The 19,607-nt window shown below is 38.7% G+C and overlaps 1 long non-coding RNA gene across 2 annotated transcripts in view; it reads left to right on the top strand.

Annotated features, from left to right (window-relative positions):
- Window positions 1-19,607, top strand: part of LOC104697132 — a 558,345-nt gene that overhangs the window by 350,047 nt on the left and 188,691 nt on the right. For both annotated transcript variants that reach the window (XR_005601785.1, XR_005601786.1), the window contains one exon: window positions 16,872-16,953. This is a non-coding gene — a long non-coding RNA (uncharacterized LOC104697132). The remainder of the gene's footprint in view (window positions 1-16,871; window positions 16,954-19,607) is intronic.

Raw genomic sequence — 19,607 nt, 5'->3', positions numbered from 1 at the left:
AGGAAAAAGTTGACTATAAAATCATGAAAACCACCTGGGCCATTTTAAAAGTCTGAAACTGCTTTTTTCTATGTTCCATTAAACTCTCTAGATCTCAGGTTAACAAGTTTATGCAACAGAAGTCATTGACAATTGTTTGGCTCTGTAGCTAGAAAAATAACTAACCAATGAGAGCTGAGAGGCTGAACATTGTCTTACCTCTAACATCACAAAATTCAAAACAGCTGGCAAAAACAAGTTTACAAGAGGATCCAGTTTTGCAAACTTTAGTATTTACCTTTAAAATCACTCCAGCAAAACTAATGACTTACAAGCAGAGAGAGCTACAGACTAATGGAAATGCTCAAGAAAACAATTTGAGTTTCATCAATAGTAGAACACCACCAGAAAACGTCTTTAGAGACTGTTGAAATTCAGAACAGAAATTCTGAGGTGTTTTAAGAAGTTCAAATTTTAGTAAGAAAATGAACTGCACCTTTGCAAAACTACTGAGAGATGTAAAAAGCTGTATTTAGGACATCTTCAATGCAGCTGTTTGTGTGATACTAATATTTAAGGAAGAAATTTGGCTATCAAGTTTATACTGTTTTATAAATTTTAGTGATACACAGTTTACATTCACATTGTCAGAATTTTAGGATTACAAGTGCAAACACACACGTATGGAAATTATTCATGTAAAATTCAATTCAAATACAAAAGATCACTTCAATAGTTTGTGAAAGTGTCTCGCACACCAAGCTTCCAACTTTCAGCTGTCACCTTCTTTGTTCACTAGACAATGACAAAAAAGGCACAGACATATATCAGGTGCAGTCCTGGCCTGAAAAATCAGGTCATTCTACAAATTATGTTCTCTTGCTCCAGAAACCTGATTGCTCTGTAGATAGCTATACCTGACTCCTGTGGGAAAATCAATTCTTACTACCCTTTAATCCTGCTCACTCTGCAAAGCCATGGCAGTGATTTGAAAGGGAGTTCAGACTTTCTGTATCATCCATGCAGTTTTCTTATTTCTATCTGTCCATGCCAGCCATGGGTGGCAATAACATTATAAAGGGGTTAACGATGGCCTTGCTCAGCCTTTGAAATACCGACTAGTAGCAGCAATAAAAAGGAACGACAAACATTCAGGGAAATCTGCAGAGCTGAGAGGGGAAAGGACATTTTCTACTGAGTAGGCAATGACTTAAACCTAGAAATAAACAAAGACGGTGCACTTGGATCCTGCAGCCCTGTTTTTACAGAGCTCTGCTTTGCAAGTTGCTTACAGTGAGAGAGGAAATATCTGGGAGCCCAATACCCAGGCATCCACTGAGGTAACTTTTTGGTTATCTTCCCTGAATTGTACTTCTCTGCTGGAAAGGGAAACTCGATCTTTAAAGGGTGTCTTAACTTGGTTCTCTTGGTAAGGGCTGTGCAAATTCCTAGGTGCCTTACCAAGTACTTTCAGCTGCAGCTTCCTTCCAAATCCAGGAATGAAGTTGTAGTTGGTTGTTTCTCTTGCTGTAATCTCAAGATATGAATTATGTTTAAAGGAAATCCTCAGGAGTGTTTAAGTGAAAATGTCCATAAGTGAATTTGGATAGGAATTTGAACTGTTTTGAGAAACCTGGTGCAATGCTTTGTGAAATCCAGGTATATAATTCAGACTGAAACCTCTTTCTCGGAATCAGTGAATCACACCTCTGAAAACCTGACACTAGGCCAAAGTAGATGGAAGCTTTTTTAGGAAGCTTGTAGTTGCACAATGCGTAATAGTCTTTTGACTTACTGTCTTGGAACTTGTAACCATGTGTCTTGTTTTAGTGCAGAGTTGATATCTGACGATTAGTAAATCCAGGAGATATCAACACCGTTTGAAAACGAAGTTCACAGTGCATTTACTGCTCAACTGCCAAAAAAAAAAAAAATTCAAGTGCATGGTTCTATTCTCTCAGATGAAAAGAAAATGGCTAGGGTTACTGGCTGGCTCTGTGCAGCATGTGCAGTACTGTAGTTTTACTGTGTGATAATCATTGCTTCAGAACCTGTTTTCAATTACTAGCAAGTTCCAAGTGCTGCTGACTCTGTCCCAGACATATAGTGTTTAGCATGATTTGGAGCATTGCATAACACAGAATAGAAGGTAAACCAAGCTCTCTGAAAAGACAATTTCCCAAGCACTATTAGTCTTCTAATCTGTGAGAAAATTCTCTTATTCTGAGAACTTAAGTGTTGAGATTGTGTCCAACTTGAAGTCATTAGCCTCTATTTTATTAATTTGGCCTCTGTGATGCCGATCTCTACCATTTGTTTTTCTTAATTTATGTGCATTAAAGCATTGCCCAGAGGCTTGAGACATGTAGAGAGTGCTTTCAGAAGGACAGAACATCAATGCCTATCACTGAATGAAATACTTAATAGGAGCAAGAGTTCATTCCTTGCCTTAAATGGGCAACTGAACTCTTCAAAGGATATGCCTATGGAAGCCAGTCTCCAAACAGCATAAATGAAAGGGGAGCTGGCTAAGGAGAAAGGAAGGTAATAATGACTGTGAGAAGTAATGAGAGAAGTAGCTGAGGAAGAAATGTAAAAATGTGGGGAGATATTACTTAGTGGTTATCAGAAGATATATATTTTTTTTTTCTCCTAAATGACTGATGTGCAGATTGAGTGTCTGAGGCACAATTCAGTTATAAAGATTTCACTACTCTACTGTGAGTAACTCTCCATGCAGTTGCTCTAACCCTGACATCAAGATCATATGAATTACTAAAAGCTAAGCCGTGTTATCTTGCAATCATAGAATGGTGTGGGTTGGAGAGGACCTTAAAGACCATCCAGTTCCAACCCTGCTGCTGTGGACAGGGACATCCTCCATTAGACCAAGTTGTTCCAAGCTGCATCCAACCTGGCTTTGAGCACTTCCAGGGATGGGCAGTATTGATGTGGACAAAGAGTTTACAAGTAACTTGTTATTACAGGTCAGCTGCTGTTACCTGTTTCTTCACTGTAGCAAAGACAAGCCAAGCCCTAAGGGGCAAATAGAGACAGAACCCATTGGTATGGATGTGAGAGAGTTTTCAGGGAAGGAATACTATTTTTGCATGTTCTCATCTTCCTACGTGTCTAATACTGCTGTTGGTTCCGATATTACAAATGTGAACGCTCCCTAGGCAAACAGATCTTATTCTGCGTTGTACTACAGGGGCTTTTTTGTTTGTGCAGCTAGGTTCCTACTTTTAATTAGTTCTTCCTCTGTAAGAACTATGTGGGACTAGCGTGGAGGGGGCATTCTGGCTGGGATCATCTCACTGATCATGCCAGCATGTATGCTGGCAATGACTAAACAGTATATCTAACAATGATATGGCTGGTATTGCTAACATAAATATTTCTACCTTTTCTTCCGGATAACTTTGCATTTTAGGAGTTCTCAAGCTTTGACAAATTCTGGTAACAGCTATAAATCAACTTCATTTAATACCTAGTATTTCCCTAAGGCATTTTCTTTCAAAGGCTCTTAGTCTCCTTTCTGTACTTTTGGTAAATTTCCAGCTTTTATGTCCTTGCAATAAAATGGAAATAACACACTTGGGTCTATATAAATGGCCATATAATAATAATATATCAACTGAAACTTTACTAGGAGAGGACCCTGTAAAATGTAGTTGTAACAGAGCTCACAGGCAGAATGTACCAGACAGAAGAAACAAGTAGAGCGAGACCAAGAATATTCTTCATTTCAGATGTGAGTGTTGGCAACTGGACCCAGTCTACCTCTACATGAACCAACTGAAGCAGCTGAAAAATTATATACACACAGCCCTCATACTAAGCTAAAATCAGACGTTTAGTGTACTGCACAGCATCCCAGAGCAGGTTAGAGAGAATGCAGGGCGATTTAAATGGCAAGAGGGGACATGGGGATGCAACCACACTAAAATATTTGATGTTTCCTGGAAGAGTCAGAGGCTGGCTGTGGCAGGCAGTAAGCTGGTTACCAGGCATCCCACTACTGGCACATGGCAACACAAGTCTCTGAGCCAGTAGGCTTTCCTTTATAATTGTAAGGAGAGTTCAAGTAAAACAAAGAAAATTCAGCACTCTCCCTTTTTGGGGGATTAGAGCTAGTTATTTCTGAACTAACAGCGTGCTAGACAAGTATGAACACACTGTATTTTATTCAGTTATTTCCAATTGACTCTTTGTCAGGAACTTATAAAACAAAAGTATACCCATAAAATTACCTTCAGGAAACACTGGTACTTTATAACCATAAAAAAAAATTATCAGCTTTTTTTTTAACTAAATTGTAGGGGAAAGCAGCCACTAAGAGGCTTTTTTCTAGCATCTGAAAAAGAAAAATATGACAGATGGTTTCCATTTGCAAAAGAAAAGTAGTAACCAAAAATGTCTTTGCTTAAAACCAAAATTAATATAGCCTACTTAATCTATATCTATATATAGTAATTCTTCAGCCTTGGAGTAAGAAAATGTTTTTTATAACAGTGGAGTAAATTACTTGATTAAATAGATTTTTTTTTTTCCCCTGGTCTAAATTGGAATTTATAATCACTGTAAGACTTGTGCACTGAATAAGATGACTGTTTCTATGTAGCAGATTACATTTACCTTGTTTAAGATGAATCATGGCCACTGAAGTATGGGGCAAAAAGTTTAGGAGTGGCTAGGGAGCTGGGTTTGTACACCCTGAAGAAAAGGAGGCTCAGAGGAGGCCTTATCTCTGAGGTCTCTTCCAACCTAAATGATTCCATGATTTCTTATATCAAATTAGGGTCTTAATCTCTGACTTCTCCTATACTTTTTTTTTCTTTTTTTGGCGGGGGGGGGGGGGGGAAGGCAACTGGCTCAGTTTTTTATCCTTATCTGAAGCACAGCATAACTATGATCCTACAGGAGTCTGTCTGAATCATGAATTCTGCCTAAATATTCAGGTTAAAAGAGATTTGACCAAGATTTGAGTTCTTATCCAATCTGAAAAAAATCCCCATTTTTGGAAGTTCATGTTTCAGGTTCATTTGCAGCCAAAATTAAGCATAGTTTATCCTGCTCTCTCCCTTGGAAACTGTTGTTGCAGTTCACCTTGAGCATCTTGGCTAGGCCAAATATGCAGCATTGTCAGTTATTCCTTCTGTGCAGTGAAACATTCATCATGGAAGGACAAAACACAAATGAATTTTGTAAATATTCATACAAATACATCATGATGATTTCCTATCAAAGTTGAAAGCCAACTGATTTCATCATTTCCAGATGCAGTGAATCAAGGACTATTACATCAGTATTTATGTAAGCAGAGCCTACAGACTTTGATTGTCAATTACTTTTTAAAAGCAGATTCTGAGATATCGCATTTAAAAGGGAAATCTGAAAAAAGAAACATTCAATTGGTATATGCATTCTTTTGGTCCTGTACATGGCAAGCCAAGAAATTTGAATAAAGCAGGTGCCCTTCTAACTCACCAGTCCATTAGTACTCATATTTTCATCTCATTTCACTTGGAGCTTGAGGTCAGGGATGTTTCTGTGGTTGCATTTTTAGATTTTCCTTTTTTTTCCTGTTACATTCAATCTTCACATGACTGGGCCCCTGGATTTTTGCTTGCTTGGTTTCCGTTTAGATTTTGTATGTTTCAGTAAAACTGCAAGGGTCTTGTTCATTAAAAATTATATATTATTCAAACAACATCTAAAAATTGCTGTTACCTTCAAAAGTGTGGAATGTGTTTGGATGTTTCCAGGTATGGTTTTCAGTTAATTTAACCACACTTACCTTACGTAAAAGTGAGAACCTCTTCATCATTCAGAAAACATATCATTCTAGTAAGAACTGGATAAAAAGAACACTGAAGTACAAGACAGGCATATTTGATAAACTGTAAAGAGATACAACCCCTTTTTTTTTCTGCACAAACAGAAGAGCACAAACTGAAAACCTAGACTGGGAATAAACTGCACAAAAGCAAATAGCAAGATTCATGAATTAATTTGCTTAGCAACTTGAAATAAGATCTACTAAATTTATCTTACTTTCTTGTTAGCCTATACTAAAGAATAGTAGAAGAATGTTCAAACAATGCATCTCTAAATCTGTAAATGTTATATGTAGAAGAGGAGCTCCACTCTTTGAAGCAATCCCCACAAGCATGTCATGTAAAACTGATGTAGGTAAACTAATTCAGTCCTGTGAACATTTATATTCTTTCACATGATGTGAGTCAGAGATAATTGTACTAAAATAATCTTGTGCTGGTACAATTTCAATCAAGGTGGCATTGAGAATAATTAATTCCAGGATGAAAAAGATGTGAAAACCATTGGAACATTTAATAGCAAACGTGACTGATACTGCTTCCACCCTGTCAAGGCTTGGGAATAAGGCCTTATAGTAGTCCTTGTAAGGGCTCAAGGTTTTCTTCAGACTTGTTTACAGATTACCCACAACTTTTGTAGTTGCTTCAGCCTGACCTCTGATTTAAGCACCTGAAAGAATGCTGCCCAAACCAGTGAGATGCACGGAATCCACAAGGTCAGGGAGAACTCTTCACTCCTGTGGATGTCAGGGACCATATTATCATAGAATGGCCAGGGTTGGAAAGGACCTTAAAGATCTAGCTCCAACCCCCCTGACATGGACAGGGGCACTAGACCAGGCTGGTTAGAGCTTCATCCAAATTGGCCTTAAGCACTTCCAGGCTGTGAGGCACCCACAGCCGTCTATGGGCAACCTGTTCAGTGCCTCACTACCTGCACAGCTGAGAAATTTTTCCTAATATCTAAACTAAGCCTACTCTCTTTCACGTTCTGCACAGAGGTAGGTATCTCCATTGCGTGCAATATTTTGCAGCAATAGGTTGACAGTCGTAAATGGACTCCTTTAAATCCTTAATGTTTGACTTATGAGATACCTCTTGAGTAAATTTTGTTTAAACCCCATATTTTTCATACTGAACATGACTAGTGTCAAAATTAGCTCAATTCACAGACAGAGAAAGATTTATTGGCAGTGTATCTGTCCTCATTGTAATTTCTAGTGCAAAATCTTCATGTCTTTAGCTCATACTCTTAAAATATTTAAATTTTGCATGAAAAATTCTGAGGCAAGGCTAGGTCATCTCTATTTGTGCTTAAGAATTTAGCAGTCTCTAAACACTGGGTGATACTGATGTAGTTTAGTCTGTTTTGATGTCAGCACATTTAAAATGGTGTTGAAAAACCAGAGAGGGCAAAACGGACAGAAATTAATTAGGGACAATGGGAGAGAATGTGCTGTGGTGAGGGAATTAAGGAACTCTAATTTATAGAAAGAAACACAGATCATTTAATTACAATGTGAATTGTCTTTATGTGGAGAAGAGGGCTGGAAAGTAAAAAGGTTTTTCAATCTAGTAGAGAAGCATGAAATTATATCCTAGTTAAAAATAAACTAAAATGGTTTGAGAGAGAATGACCAGGTAGGAGGGGAAACCTTGGCAGCAACAAAGGTGTAAATTCTCCATCTCTTACTTTATATTTAAGAAGAAATTCATTTCCAGAACAAATCCTGTACTCAAAAAGTAACTTCTGGATTGAATGTAGGCACACTTCAGTTGCTTTTATTGCTTTTCTAGGAAAGTGTAAAAGACTGATATTTTCTAGATCATTAAAATTTCGTGGGCTTATGGCAGTTTTTGTTGTTTGGAGGTTTTAGGTGTTTTTATTTTGCTTTGGTTTTTTTGGGGTTTTTTTTTTTATTCATAAAATAATGCTAAAACCATGGGATGCCTTATATGCATACTGGGTTTTTAGGTACCTCTAGTAGACTTTATTAATATCTCAGACTGCTTAATAATCTTACATAATCTTTGAGGTTCTCCAAACTGCAAACTGCTTAAGCAAGCTTAAGTTTTGTATCTCTGTGTTGGTTACAGGTCCTACTTTTTAGAGTTAACATATAGTAAGCATTACCTTTTTCTGTCCCATATTTCTTGCAGAAAGAGATATTTAGGTGAAAAACTAAATCTCACCCTGTTGTTCATCTTTTACCCCAAACCTTAATAGATTTTTTTTTTTGTCCTGAAATTTGCCTAAGATTGCCCAGTCTCTAACACTGTTCTTCCAGTTTGCCTAAAAGGCAAATGTAGATTATGTGCACAGCTAGCCTGAACTGGTGCTCAAACTGAGCTTTTTGGCTGCTTCATGGAAAACTCCATTCCTCCCTGGAGGTGCTTTTTCTTACCCTTCACTCATTCAGCATGTTATATGAACAGAGAAATCAGTGTGTATCTGTGGGTCTTGGCAGAGCCTTTTCTAGTGAGAGTGCCCAAAGCAGCACAGTGTCTCCTAACAATAGTTGTGATAAGCCCTATCCTCACACACAAGGACACAAGCCAGTACACTGGTACCAGAATTACATTATGACCCTGATGCTGCTGAACTGTTTGGGTAACAGGAGAGTTGGCCTTGACTGTGTCATGCAGAGGAGAGTGGTTGTAGGCTTGTGGGTGTGTTTCTCCATAATCAGTTCTCCCCTTTTGATGGGAAGAATTTCTCTGGCAGGCTCATTTTGTAGCTGAAGCTTCAGCGCAATGCAATGTTGCGAGAACGAACCTGGCTTATTTTATTCAGAAAATAAGATAGAGCATAATTTTCTGGTCTTGAGGGGTTTGTAGGTCATTCAACAGGACTAACACAATGAAACAGGAACTGCAGGATGGGCTTTGGGGGTCTAACAGAGCTCTCAATCTCTCTTTTTTTTAATCCCCCTTTTACCCTGGCACTTTGAGATCTACTACCACAGTACAGTCCCCCCTCTGAACAAAATGACCGGTATGAGCATGCCCTTTTCTTTTCCCTTTTTTGGGCATTTTGTTGGGGTATAGGACAGGAAAGTTGTAGCATGTCCCGACTCTGTAACTTGTGTGTTTTGCTAGAGCAAATGGCCAAGCAGAGCTTGAGAGCAGGCTAGGAGTCTGGGCAGGATTTAAACAGGAAAATGGGAGGTTAATGACTGAGAAAGAGGCAGAGCAGGGAGACTGGGCTGCATCAGGCTATGCATTTAGTGCAGAACTGGTAATAGTATTTGTCATTAATAATTATGTCCTTTTAGCTCAGTAAAAATTATATCAAGATCAGACACAAAAAAAACCCCAAAACAGACAACAAAGTAAGACTCAGCAGAGATGCTCTGCTAAATAAGGATTTGCTTCCAGCTATATTCACTCCTGCTAAAACTGGCTATGCAGTTCCTGTAAAGGATCTATAGGTGCAGCATGAAGCATGTGTGAAGATAGGGCTAGGCTGAGAAACATGTCATTATGGCCATGGACAAAACACAGGTGTACCATATGCTGGCTGGCTTTTAGATGTTTTGATGGCTTGTACCACCAGAAGCCCAGGTTTTCTTCTACTTTTGGCCAAATTACTCTTCCTTTGAAGTAGAAGTGGTATTGACAGGGCTGTGTTTCAGTAAATAGTCTATACATCTGTACTTAGATTTTGGGGAAGTCTAGAGAACTGTAATTAGTTCTTTTGCACATTCACTTTCTTAACCCTGAAGAGTCAATAGATAAAATCGTTTTATAGCATTTTTTCCTGAAAAGCTACTACTACTACTTGTTTTATAGCATATACTGTGAGAAGCAATACCCTTTTAAATGTAAAATTTGTGAAATGTGCAGTTATTGCAGCAATATTTTTATATAAATGCCAAAATACATGTTTCTTAAATTTGTTTTTCTCAGATTTTTTTAATCAGAAACTTTTCAGATCAAAATTTACATAGAATTAGTTACCTGCAAAAATGGCACATGCCTTGTAATTGATAATTTATGAGACTGCTATATACTTAACAAGGATCTTAAGGATTAAAATTTTGTTCCCACACAGAAGTTTCATGAAGAAAAAGAACTTCTGATGGTGGAAAGCGCACTACCAACAAGGATATGGAAAAGCATGCACATTTTTCAATTCTGTTTAAATGCTTAGATATCCCTAACCTCTCCAAAATACCTTAAAAATGCTCTCGGTATTGCAATAACCACAGACTGCTGAACAGCATTATTGATCAGTTTTAAGAAATCGCTGTATAGCATAATATCAGTTGACAGTTACTTGGAAAAAAATGAAGCATAGAAATATATCCAGTCACACCAGAGTGCAAGGTTTAATTCCATTAGCCACAACTGAGAGCATATTGGGACAGAGTCTGTACTGCCACGCAGCTACAGGACTCGTCTTCATCGGCACTGGGGACTGGAGGCAGAAGGGGAGAGAGAGAGAGGGTGTGGGAATTATAATGCCTCATCTGCTCAGGTCATTCAGTGCCTTGCAAGTTTAATCAGGCTTTCTTCATCCTCCATTACACTCATTAGGTCCTGTTAGGTTAGTGCTCAATGTTGATCTGTATCTTGGTCAAGACAATTGTTGCTTATTAACTGTAATTACCAGTAATGGTCCCAACCTGCTTTCAAGCAGACTGTTGCTGTCATCTTGTCCAGGCCCCTGCTCTGTGATGAGCAGTCCAAATCTGCTAACTGTTTGCTCGCTTGCTGTTTGAACCAACAAGTTGCTTCTTGTGTGGGCTCTTCCCCCCACCCCTGTACCTGCCATCTGTAAACATCCCAACTCTGATTGAGCTATGCAAAAATGTGTAGGTAAGGAAAACAGGAATGACTGGTATGGGAAGGGTGAAACAGCAGAAGCAAAGAATTAAAAATGAAATACAAAATAGGACAACTGAGGACTTAAAAGGCTATAAAGCTCAATAATTACAAAGAAATCAAGTATTTTGTGCTTTGCAGTCCAGAATAATAAATTACAAACTAGGGCCCAATCTCAAGATGTGTCCTTGTGTGAATAATCTTCATTTGAGTCTGCTCTCCTATGTATTTTCATCAGATTTTTGGAATAGCTGTCATTAGGATCAGAGGATCAAATCTTCTGTATTGCAAATATTGCTTAAGGCAATTTTAAGTTGTGGATGGTTTTCTGGTTAGCCTTGTGAAAGCCTCTATATGTTTACACTTCAGAAAGATGATAAATAATCATGAGTTAAGTCAGAATTTATAGATAATTGTGGTGCAAATGCCAAGGTCATGTAAATGTTTATGTTCCCGATTCATAGTTACAAATAATGCCTACTAAATTTCCAACAGACTGTAAGTGCAAATAATCTGGGGAATGAAAGTGAACCCTAGTTATTTATGCCTCTTTTCTGCAGGCATCAAAAGAATCATTAACTTAAAAAAGACAACAGAAAGCATTACCACAGTTTGGGCATAAGGACTGTGTGTGATGCTACTCTGGGCAGTCAGCATAATGGGCACACTTTCAAAACTCTGAGCATGTATCCATGCTCAAAAAGCCCAGATTTCCAGTGTGCACCTAATAGTGTGTTTGGGAGGCAAATTCAGTAATTATACCTAGAGGGCAGAGTCCCACAGATACTCTCTGGGGCAAAAACTCTCTTGTGTGTTTGTGGACAATCCTGTAATTACACTTCTGGTAGCAGTTCTCACGATGAGATGAGCGCTGTGGATGGCGGAAGCGTGAGCTCCCCCAGCCCGAGGTGTAACAAGCTACTGTGGTCACATAACTCCCAGGCAGAATCTGGCTCCTGCCTGGCCAGCCTGCAGTGGGAATGCACAGCATGTGTTCACTGGTGTGTACCTGGCAGATCTGACACAGCCAAGAACCAGGGAGTCTGACAGAGACTGTAGCAATTCCCTTTGTGTGTACTTCCAAATTATGCTCCAGACTGTGGCCTTAGTGTGATATTCAAAAGAATAAGGCAAGAAATATGTGAGGAGGGAGGATACAGGGAAGAAGTCCCAATGTTTATGTATTTACTCAACATGTATCTCAAAAATTCCCCTTGACAATAAAAGAAAGCCGTAAATGTTGCAAAGTTAAAGTCTTAAATATTGCATCTGTTTGTCCAGCATTAATTATATAAGAAGTGGATCTCACTCAAAGCACTGAATAAAGCAAGGAAAATTAATATTCTCAAGTAATGAAAGACTATATAGTAGTTGGGGTTTTTATAAATATGTATTTTATATATATATATATGTATTTTCTAACATTCAGTATTTACGATGCTACATTTAAAGAAAATAAAAATAAATTCATTCTCCTGCTTTAGCAGGTCTTACTATGGCTACAATTTTATTGAAGTTTCTAAGCCACCCAATGTTATTGATACCAGAATGCATTCAGAAGAATCGCCATTTTTAAAGACGACTGTGTGCCTACCATTGCATGTTTCTTCTTTATGTGGTAAGATGTTATGGCAATCAATGCTGCTTTACAGCTGCTTTATGTCTCTGCAAGAGATTGGTATCTTTCAATGCAGCAAAATACAAAACCAAGTTTGTTTTAAATAAATATCTGCAAAATATTCTTTTTCTCTAGTACATACAGTGGCTGTAAAAGGGATTTGACAAACTGGAATAGCACCCATTATCTGCTCAGTCCTGAGATGAGCTAGACAGCTATTTTCCACAAAGTTTTCCTTGAAACACATGCATCTCAAATTTCATCATAAAAGAATCTTTTATATCACAGTAAAGCACCTTCAATGTATAATACACATGAGGCTTATCTACATTTATGTACTCTAGTCATACTTGTATAAACAAATACACGCTGCATAAATGTGTGTGCTCCACTTCTGGGAGTATTTATGGTCCTAATGCATATATACTTTCAGAATCTGCACATTTATATACCTAAATATTTGTGCGTGACATGTATGTGTTTTACAGATGCAGACATAAAACACACTATACACTCTGCGTAGTTTAATTTTTCTGTGAGGTGTTTTAGTTCCTCATTGGAGTATTTGGGCTGTAAAATTAAGTCAATTTCTATGCAAGAAGTAATAAAATTTTAGCATAAATAAATTTAATGGACACAATATATAGTAAATATAATCACATTGTGACGGCCAAATTGCATTTCACTGAGATTGGCAAATTATTTTTTAAACACCAGCAATAGCTTTAAAGAGGATTTTTATTTATACATTATCTGTATATATGTTGGTGTGTATATATATATAAAGGTATGTGTGTATATATATAGAGAGAGAGATGTTAGAGAGATTACTTTTTTTTTTTCTAATCCCAAAATCACTAACTCTTTTTGCAGTTTTTGGAAGGAAATGGAGCCTACTGGCCAGGAAATCACATCCCAGAAAAATCACGTTCTTGTGACAATTTATCATGGAAAAAGCCATGTCTTTCAATTGAGATGTAAAGCTGTGGTCTTGCAGTTTGTGGTCAATGAAGATGCTTGGGGATTTTTTTGCTATCTCTTGCAAGAAAAGCATTATTAGCCCCTGAAGTCTTGGTTGCATTCCAATTTTAATAACTATATTTTGCCTACATGATTCCCACTGTAGCTTCAGGTGGATTGTGGAATTTTCTTCACTTCCTGTCATAAACTATTCTGTGGTGTTGCTGTGTGCTGTGTAACAGCTGCTGTGCTCCTCTGCTACTGTTCAGTGCTTCTCCCCAAACTTCTGACCCTCTTTATTTAATCTTACATCATCTTTTGCTGAGTTTATACCAGTTTTTCAAACAGCACATATTACAAACCATTGCCAAATGTGGGTCTATAAAAAAGCTTAATGTACCATTTTCCAATTGCATCTTTTAGATCTGCTTGACACTCTATGCATGGTCTATTAAGGACTTAAAAAAAACCCAATAGAAGCAAATACAGATTTTGGGGGCCCCCACCTGCTCGGGGAGTCTCATCCATTAGTGAAAAATGGGGATTAAACAGCAGTTAAATGCACTGTAGACAGGCTGAACCCATGTAGAGTCATTAGGACTCTTCTTGAACATGGAGCACATAACTCTCTTGCAAAAGAAGCTGAGGGAGCAGAGCAAAAAGAGGGTTAGTTGATTTTAATTTTTTCTCCCCCTCCCCCATCACCACCCACCCAACAAAATAATATTTTTACTGGAATTCTGGTCAAAAGATATTTAGGATTTTTGCTCTTTTCTGTTCTAGTTTTAGGGATTGTGTTGGGGAAAAAAGATGTTTATTATTTACACTTTTTCTCCAATAATTTATTTCTTGATTAACTTGAGGGTTTTGTACATTTTTGCTGTTTGTTCTATCTGAACTTCTTAATTCATACATGTTCTTGTTTTTATTTAATAGCCAGAGCAGTGTCTTTTTCTGTTCAGGATTGATTGACAGTGGAATATTCTGGCTAAGAGCTAGAGTCAAACCACAGACCGAGACACTGTACAGACTGTACATCCTCGGAGTCTGCCAGCAGACCATTCCTTGCAAAATATTACCAAGTCTAACTATGAATTCTGGAGTAACACTTTCTTGGCTATTTGTAAAGACAATGTGGAGTATAGTTAGTAAGTTTACATTTCTTGCCAGGAAAGCATAATCCAATGCTTGCGTTGATACATGAAAAACCTTTGCTATGATTATTTGTCGTCAGCTATTGTGCATGTAGGAACTGTGTGCTTTCATTCATCAGCATACTCTGTGCTTCTACATCCTCTGGGTCTTGCTGTTCCCAGTTTGATGAAACAGGGAAATCGCAGCACCTTCCAGCAGTGCATTCCTCACTGTGGCAGTGAGTGGGTGCTGCTTCCTAGGTGGATTCCCTCTTGCTTGTTCTTCCTTCTATAACAGCACCTGCGGGAGTTGTACCTGCACAAGACAGGATTCTAGTGATTGTCCCCTGGATAGGCAATACTCTGAAGCAAAAGCATAAAAATTAGTGGGTTCTCCCTGCAGCTGTTTTTGCAGGGGGTGGTGTGTTGGGAGAGCTGCAGCAGGGAAACGGGCTTGATTGGTACTCAGGCCAGGCCCCTGCCGTGCCTCTGGAAGGACAGGGTGGCAGCAGCTGATCGAGCACCCCTTGCTTGCACAGTAGATCACAAATTGGAGGGCTTGCCTGTTTGTTTGCAAGACAGTTTTATATAAAGGTTATGTCACATGAATTATCTTCCTACCTTTTTAAAGCAGAGCAGAGATAGAAAACTGTGGACTGGTAACTGTGCTAGTTGTGTTGCTTTATGTCATAAAAAATCTGCAAAATTAACTAGACCAAACTATACACAAACTGCGTACAAATTTGAATTACTTGGTAAGAACTCTCTTTATTATTATCATTATGATCATCCCTAAATAAATACTATTGAGACTGGCTTTTAGCCATCATTTTGAAGGACTTCATTACTGCTGTTTGATACTGCAAAAAAGTTGCAAGAAAATAATTTGTCATGAAAAGAAAAAAATAATTGTTTTGCAGAAAACAAGATATCTGTGAAAAAAACATATTGCCCCACTCCTTTGCACCCAACCCTACAGCTCCTGAGGTCGGTGGAGAAAATCCCATCCTCTTCCCTGGCAGTAGGTGATACTTAAATATTTATCTCTGTCTGAAATGGTGGACTTCACCTTATTTCTGTCAGTTTTGCTGTGGTGGTTTTGTCTCCGCGTCTCACTGTGGTCGGGGGGGGTGTAATTTTTTTATATTAATCCTGTTAGTACCCTGCGCACCGCGGTGTAGCAGAGCTGCGGGCGGTGCGGCAGCCGCGCAGGCCGGCGCTGATGTCCGCAGCCGGGCGCTGAGCCCAGGGCTGTGCCCGCTCCCCGTGCCCGCCGCCCGGCATTCCGCAAGCGGCTGCTGCCATCTCGTGCCCGGGCCGGGAATGCGCCGGGCCGGCGGCAGCGAATCGCCGCCGCGCCCCGGCCGAGCGCGGTGTCTGGGCAGCGGCCGCTGCTCCCCCGGCGCGTCTCCCCAGGGCCTCGCGGCCGGGAAAGCGGCGCCGCGCCCGGGGCCCCTCACGGGCAGCGAGGTGCGGGCGGGGAGTGCTCGCTCCCCCCTGCCGGGGCTTCGGGAGCGCGCCCGGCAAAGGGCAAAGGCTCTCCCTTCGTGCGGGGTTCTGTTAATCCGGCTTTGTTTTGGTAGCGTGGCCTTGGTTTATTTGTGCGTTGGATCGTCATGTTGTAAGATGCTTTTAGTTTTAAGAAGCTTTTTGTCGTGTGGTACCAGTCTGACACTGGGATATTTTTAATAACAAAACCGGCTTTAAAAGCGTGGCACAAGTAGATGTCTTGTAATTTGCTTTTTAGTGCAGAGAAGTGGGGGGTTGGTTTTAATTTGATTTAGAAATTTTGCTGCCGTTTTCCCAAGATAAATGCTGAATCAGGATGGTCCCAGCAATGACAACCATAAACCTAGCATAACCAAACAAAACAAAGAGAGTTGTTTTCCCCTTAGTCAGAGCAAATGACATACACAAAGGTAACTGAGACCTGAAGAACTTCAGCATTAGTTATGTGTACATATAGGCCCTCAGAATGTGATTCCTAAGAAATAAGTGTATTGTGCTAGTTCTTACATATATGTAGTTGATATCGCACTATCTGTTGATGAAGCTGCAAACATGTTTAACATGAAAGTGCTGCATCTTATCTTTGCACTGACACTTTTGCCTGGCTAAGTGCCTCTGGTTGCCGTGGACAAGTTCTAAAACAACAAGAAAAGAATTTTCTCAGATCTGTGCAGTAGCAATCGTCTCTAATATCCTGCTCTCCTGGATCTCCAATGAGAAGAGAGAGAACAGTTTTACACTTGATATTTAAAGCAAAAAAAACATTCTTCCCATCGTAAACGCTGAAGTACTTTTTCTCCCTTCTATACAGTTGGATTTTGAATCTGGGAAATGTGTGACACTTTGAATAATTCGTAGCATGGCTTTTTGAGGGTTGAGAAGCCAGTTGTAGGAGGCTCTTTTTAAGTATTCTTCTTTAAGTTTAAAATCTAGTGTGGGATGTTTTTGTGAAACTTCAGGAACAATACTCTGATCTTATTTTGATCTCTGTTCTCTCCTTTTCAGCTCAAATACTGGGGAGCTGATAAGCAAAAAAATCCAGTGGAAGGTCAAAGAAGATGATTTTGGAGAAGAGGCATCACCTGCGGTAAGTGAGGAGCAATATTGGGGGAAGGATGAAGTGAGTCAGCATGACACAGATGCGTCCACTTGGAAACCACAGCAAGATCTTCCCACTGTACTGTGTGAGCCTCTTTAAAGGAAAATCCAGACAGAGTCTGTTTCTCTATAAATCTTTCCCTCCTTTCCATTACTAGTTGGGTATTGTTGGCTTTAAGCCACCTGATTTTACTATGATTTATTAGCTGCTATGCATTATATATGAGATTCAGGTTTACTGAAGAGTTACCCTTATGGTCAATGTTGCATACAAATCAGCTACTGTTAGAGAGGTTTATTGCATCCTTCTATGCAGCTAGGAGTTTTGTTAGGCAGTGTTAGAATCTGTGATTTGTAGAACAATACGTTAAAAAAATCCTCATCTGTATTTCATGTGGTGTATGTATTACACAGAGTTTATCATATAGTGCTGTTTGGATTATGATCATTCTGTAAAACCTGAGTACTTGGGAGTGGGAAGATGGGATGGGACAGGCTGACATTTCACAAAATTCCTAATTAGCACATAAAGTTACATAAATTGATGTTTTTTACTGAAGGAGAAAATGTTCTATTGTGTGGAAATATGACTTGCAGAAGTATCTGTGATTTACATCTTAATATGGCACATTTGGGAGACGCTGCTGCCTGAAGAAGTTGCTCTGTTATGAATAGCTCACTGCAGTTCTTTCTCACATGACTTGGTGGAAGCTCTGCAGAAGAGTTTGGCCTTTGGTCATACCCTTGTTGGTGATTATTCCAAGGATGACCAGTGTCTCTGTTTCAACACCAAGTATTGCTTTATGGCATCTTTGTTTTTTCATTTTCTGCATGCAGATTAGATGTGATCTAAGGATGAGGAAGTAAATCTAGAGGGGTGGGGGGGGAGAGAGAAGTATAAAAAGGTTGATTTTAAACTCACCATAAAATAATTTAAAAATATGAGCAATATTTTTCATAAATAAAATAAAAATTTTTCAATAGCTTGGGAATATAGTGCAAAGGGTTTGGGGGAAGGGCAGGAAGAAGAAAGAGCTCATGCCTTTTTTAATTAAATAGTACAGCAAGTTGCAGAGGCAGAAATTACCATAGGGATGTCAAAAGGATGCTTTTGGATAAAAAAAAGGACGCTGTCAGGATAAAAGAATACAGAGTTTCACCATGCCTGAAATTTTGCTGTTATATTCAAACCATAAGCAGTGCAATCTTTTTCAGACTGGTAAGTGTTATGAAGTGTTAGTGAAGAAAGGGATTATTGTTAGGTAAAAGCGTTATGTCGTAAACCAGAGTTAAGCAAATATTTCTAATATTTCCTTCTGATGGATACTCCCAACAAACTACAGAAATATTTAGAGACATTATATTTTTATGTAAGTTTTCCTTATACTACACTCTGTTATTTTAAATTTATATAGTAGGAGAAAAAATTGAAAGAATTAGTGACTCAAATTAATTTTTGACCAAATTATGTTGCAAAGGTAGACACTGTTCCTAGAATGTAGCTTATAAAGAGCCATGTTATGAGAATATGAAAGACAGGAAAAAGATTCTTACTTCTCAGGATATGAATCTGGTGTCATTTCATGTGTTCCAGATACAAATAGCCTGAAAGCTTCAGGCAACATATAACTGACTCTCCTAACACTATTTACTTATGGTTATACTGTTTCGTTTTGTTTTTCCAAAAGAATGAAACAGTCTGTTGGAAGAGAAAACTTTGCGTGGGCTCTGCAGTAATGATATCCCATTAAAGATATTTAACCAAGCAGAGATTACCGTGGAAAGATTTCAGATTACTTTTTTAGATTTCTTTTGAGGTTTTTCATTTAAGGGATTTTATAAATAATACAAGCTTCTGCATTTGAAGTATATTTGACCATATAAACGCTGTCTTCAAAAGCCTGTCTTATTTTTTATATAGAGATGAAGTGGAAGATATATTTTAAAAAACCCAAACAACAAACTAGATTATTTGAGTTTGTCTAAATGCAGCGCTAATGTTGAAATACATTTTGTTCCTCTTTCATTGACACTTGGAACTGGTCCAAAGTCCTCTAGCCTTGGTGAAGCAGACACTGTTCTACAGACAAAAACCTAATTAAACTGAGTGCTACCTGTGGCAAGGACATTTAGGAATTCACAGAGTTCAAGCAAACAAAACAAAGCATTGGTTTTCAGCTTTCAGATCTGGTCTTGATAACATGCTGCACAGGTTTTTTCCTGCTGTTTTTTTGGAAGGATTTTTTTGAGAACTGTGGTCTTACAAGAAGGCAAAAATGAGGCAATCTTTAATAGCAGCAAATATTCTCATTGCGTGTCATTGTTTCTGTTTCTTTTCCGTGTGTTCTTTAAAGTAATACTCCCATACAGGAAAGTTGGTGCAGAGGAACCAGATAAATAAAAGTGAAACATTTAACAGATGACTAGAACTATGTTATTAGCTACTGAAATGATATGTCTTGATGAAATCATAGCACTGAGGCAATGTTTTGACTGACTTTTTCAGCTTCCTGTGTATGAGTGACACACCAAAAATTTCATGGCTTCTTACACTGGCATTTCAAACACTCCTTGTCAAAGTTAGTGGAAACATAGCATTCTCTTATACCCTTGCCATCTGAATATAAAAGGCAAGGCAACTCA

Source organism: Corvus cornix, chromosome 4 (genome assembly GCF_000738735.6).
Source record: "Corvus cornix cornix isolate S_Up_H32 chromosome 4, ASM73873v5, whole genome shotgun sequence".
In the NCBI taxonomy this organism is placed as follows: Eukaryota; Metazoa; Chordata; class Aves; order Passeriformes; family Corvidae; genus Corvus; species Corvus cornix.
Note: the sequence above shows the minus strand (reverse complement) of the source record. Positions and strands in the feature narration are given on the sequence as shown.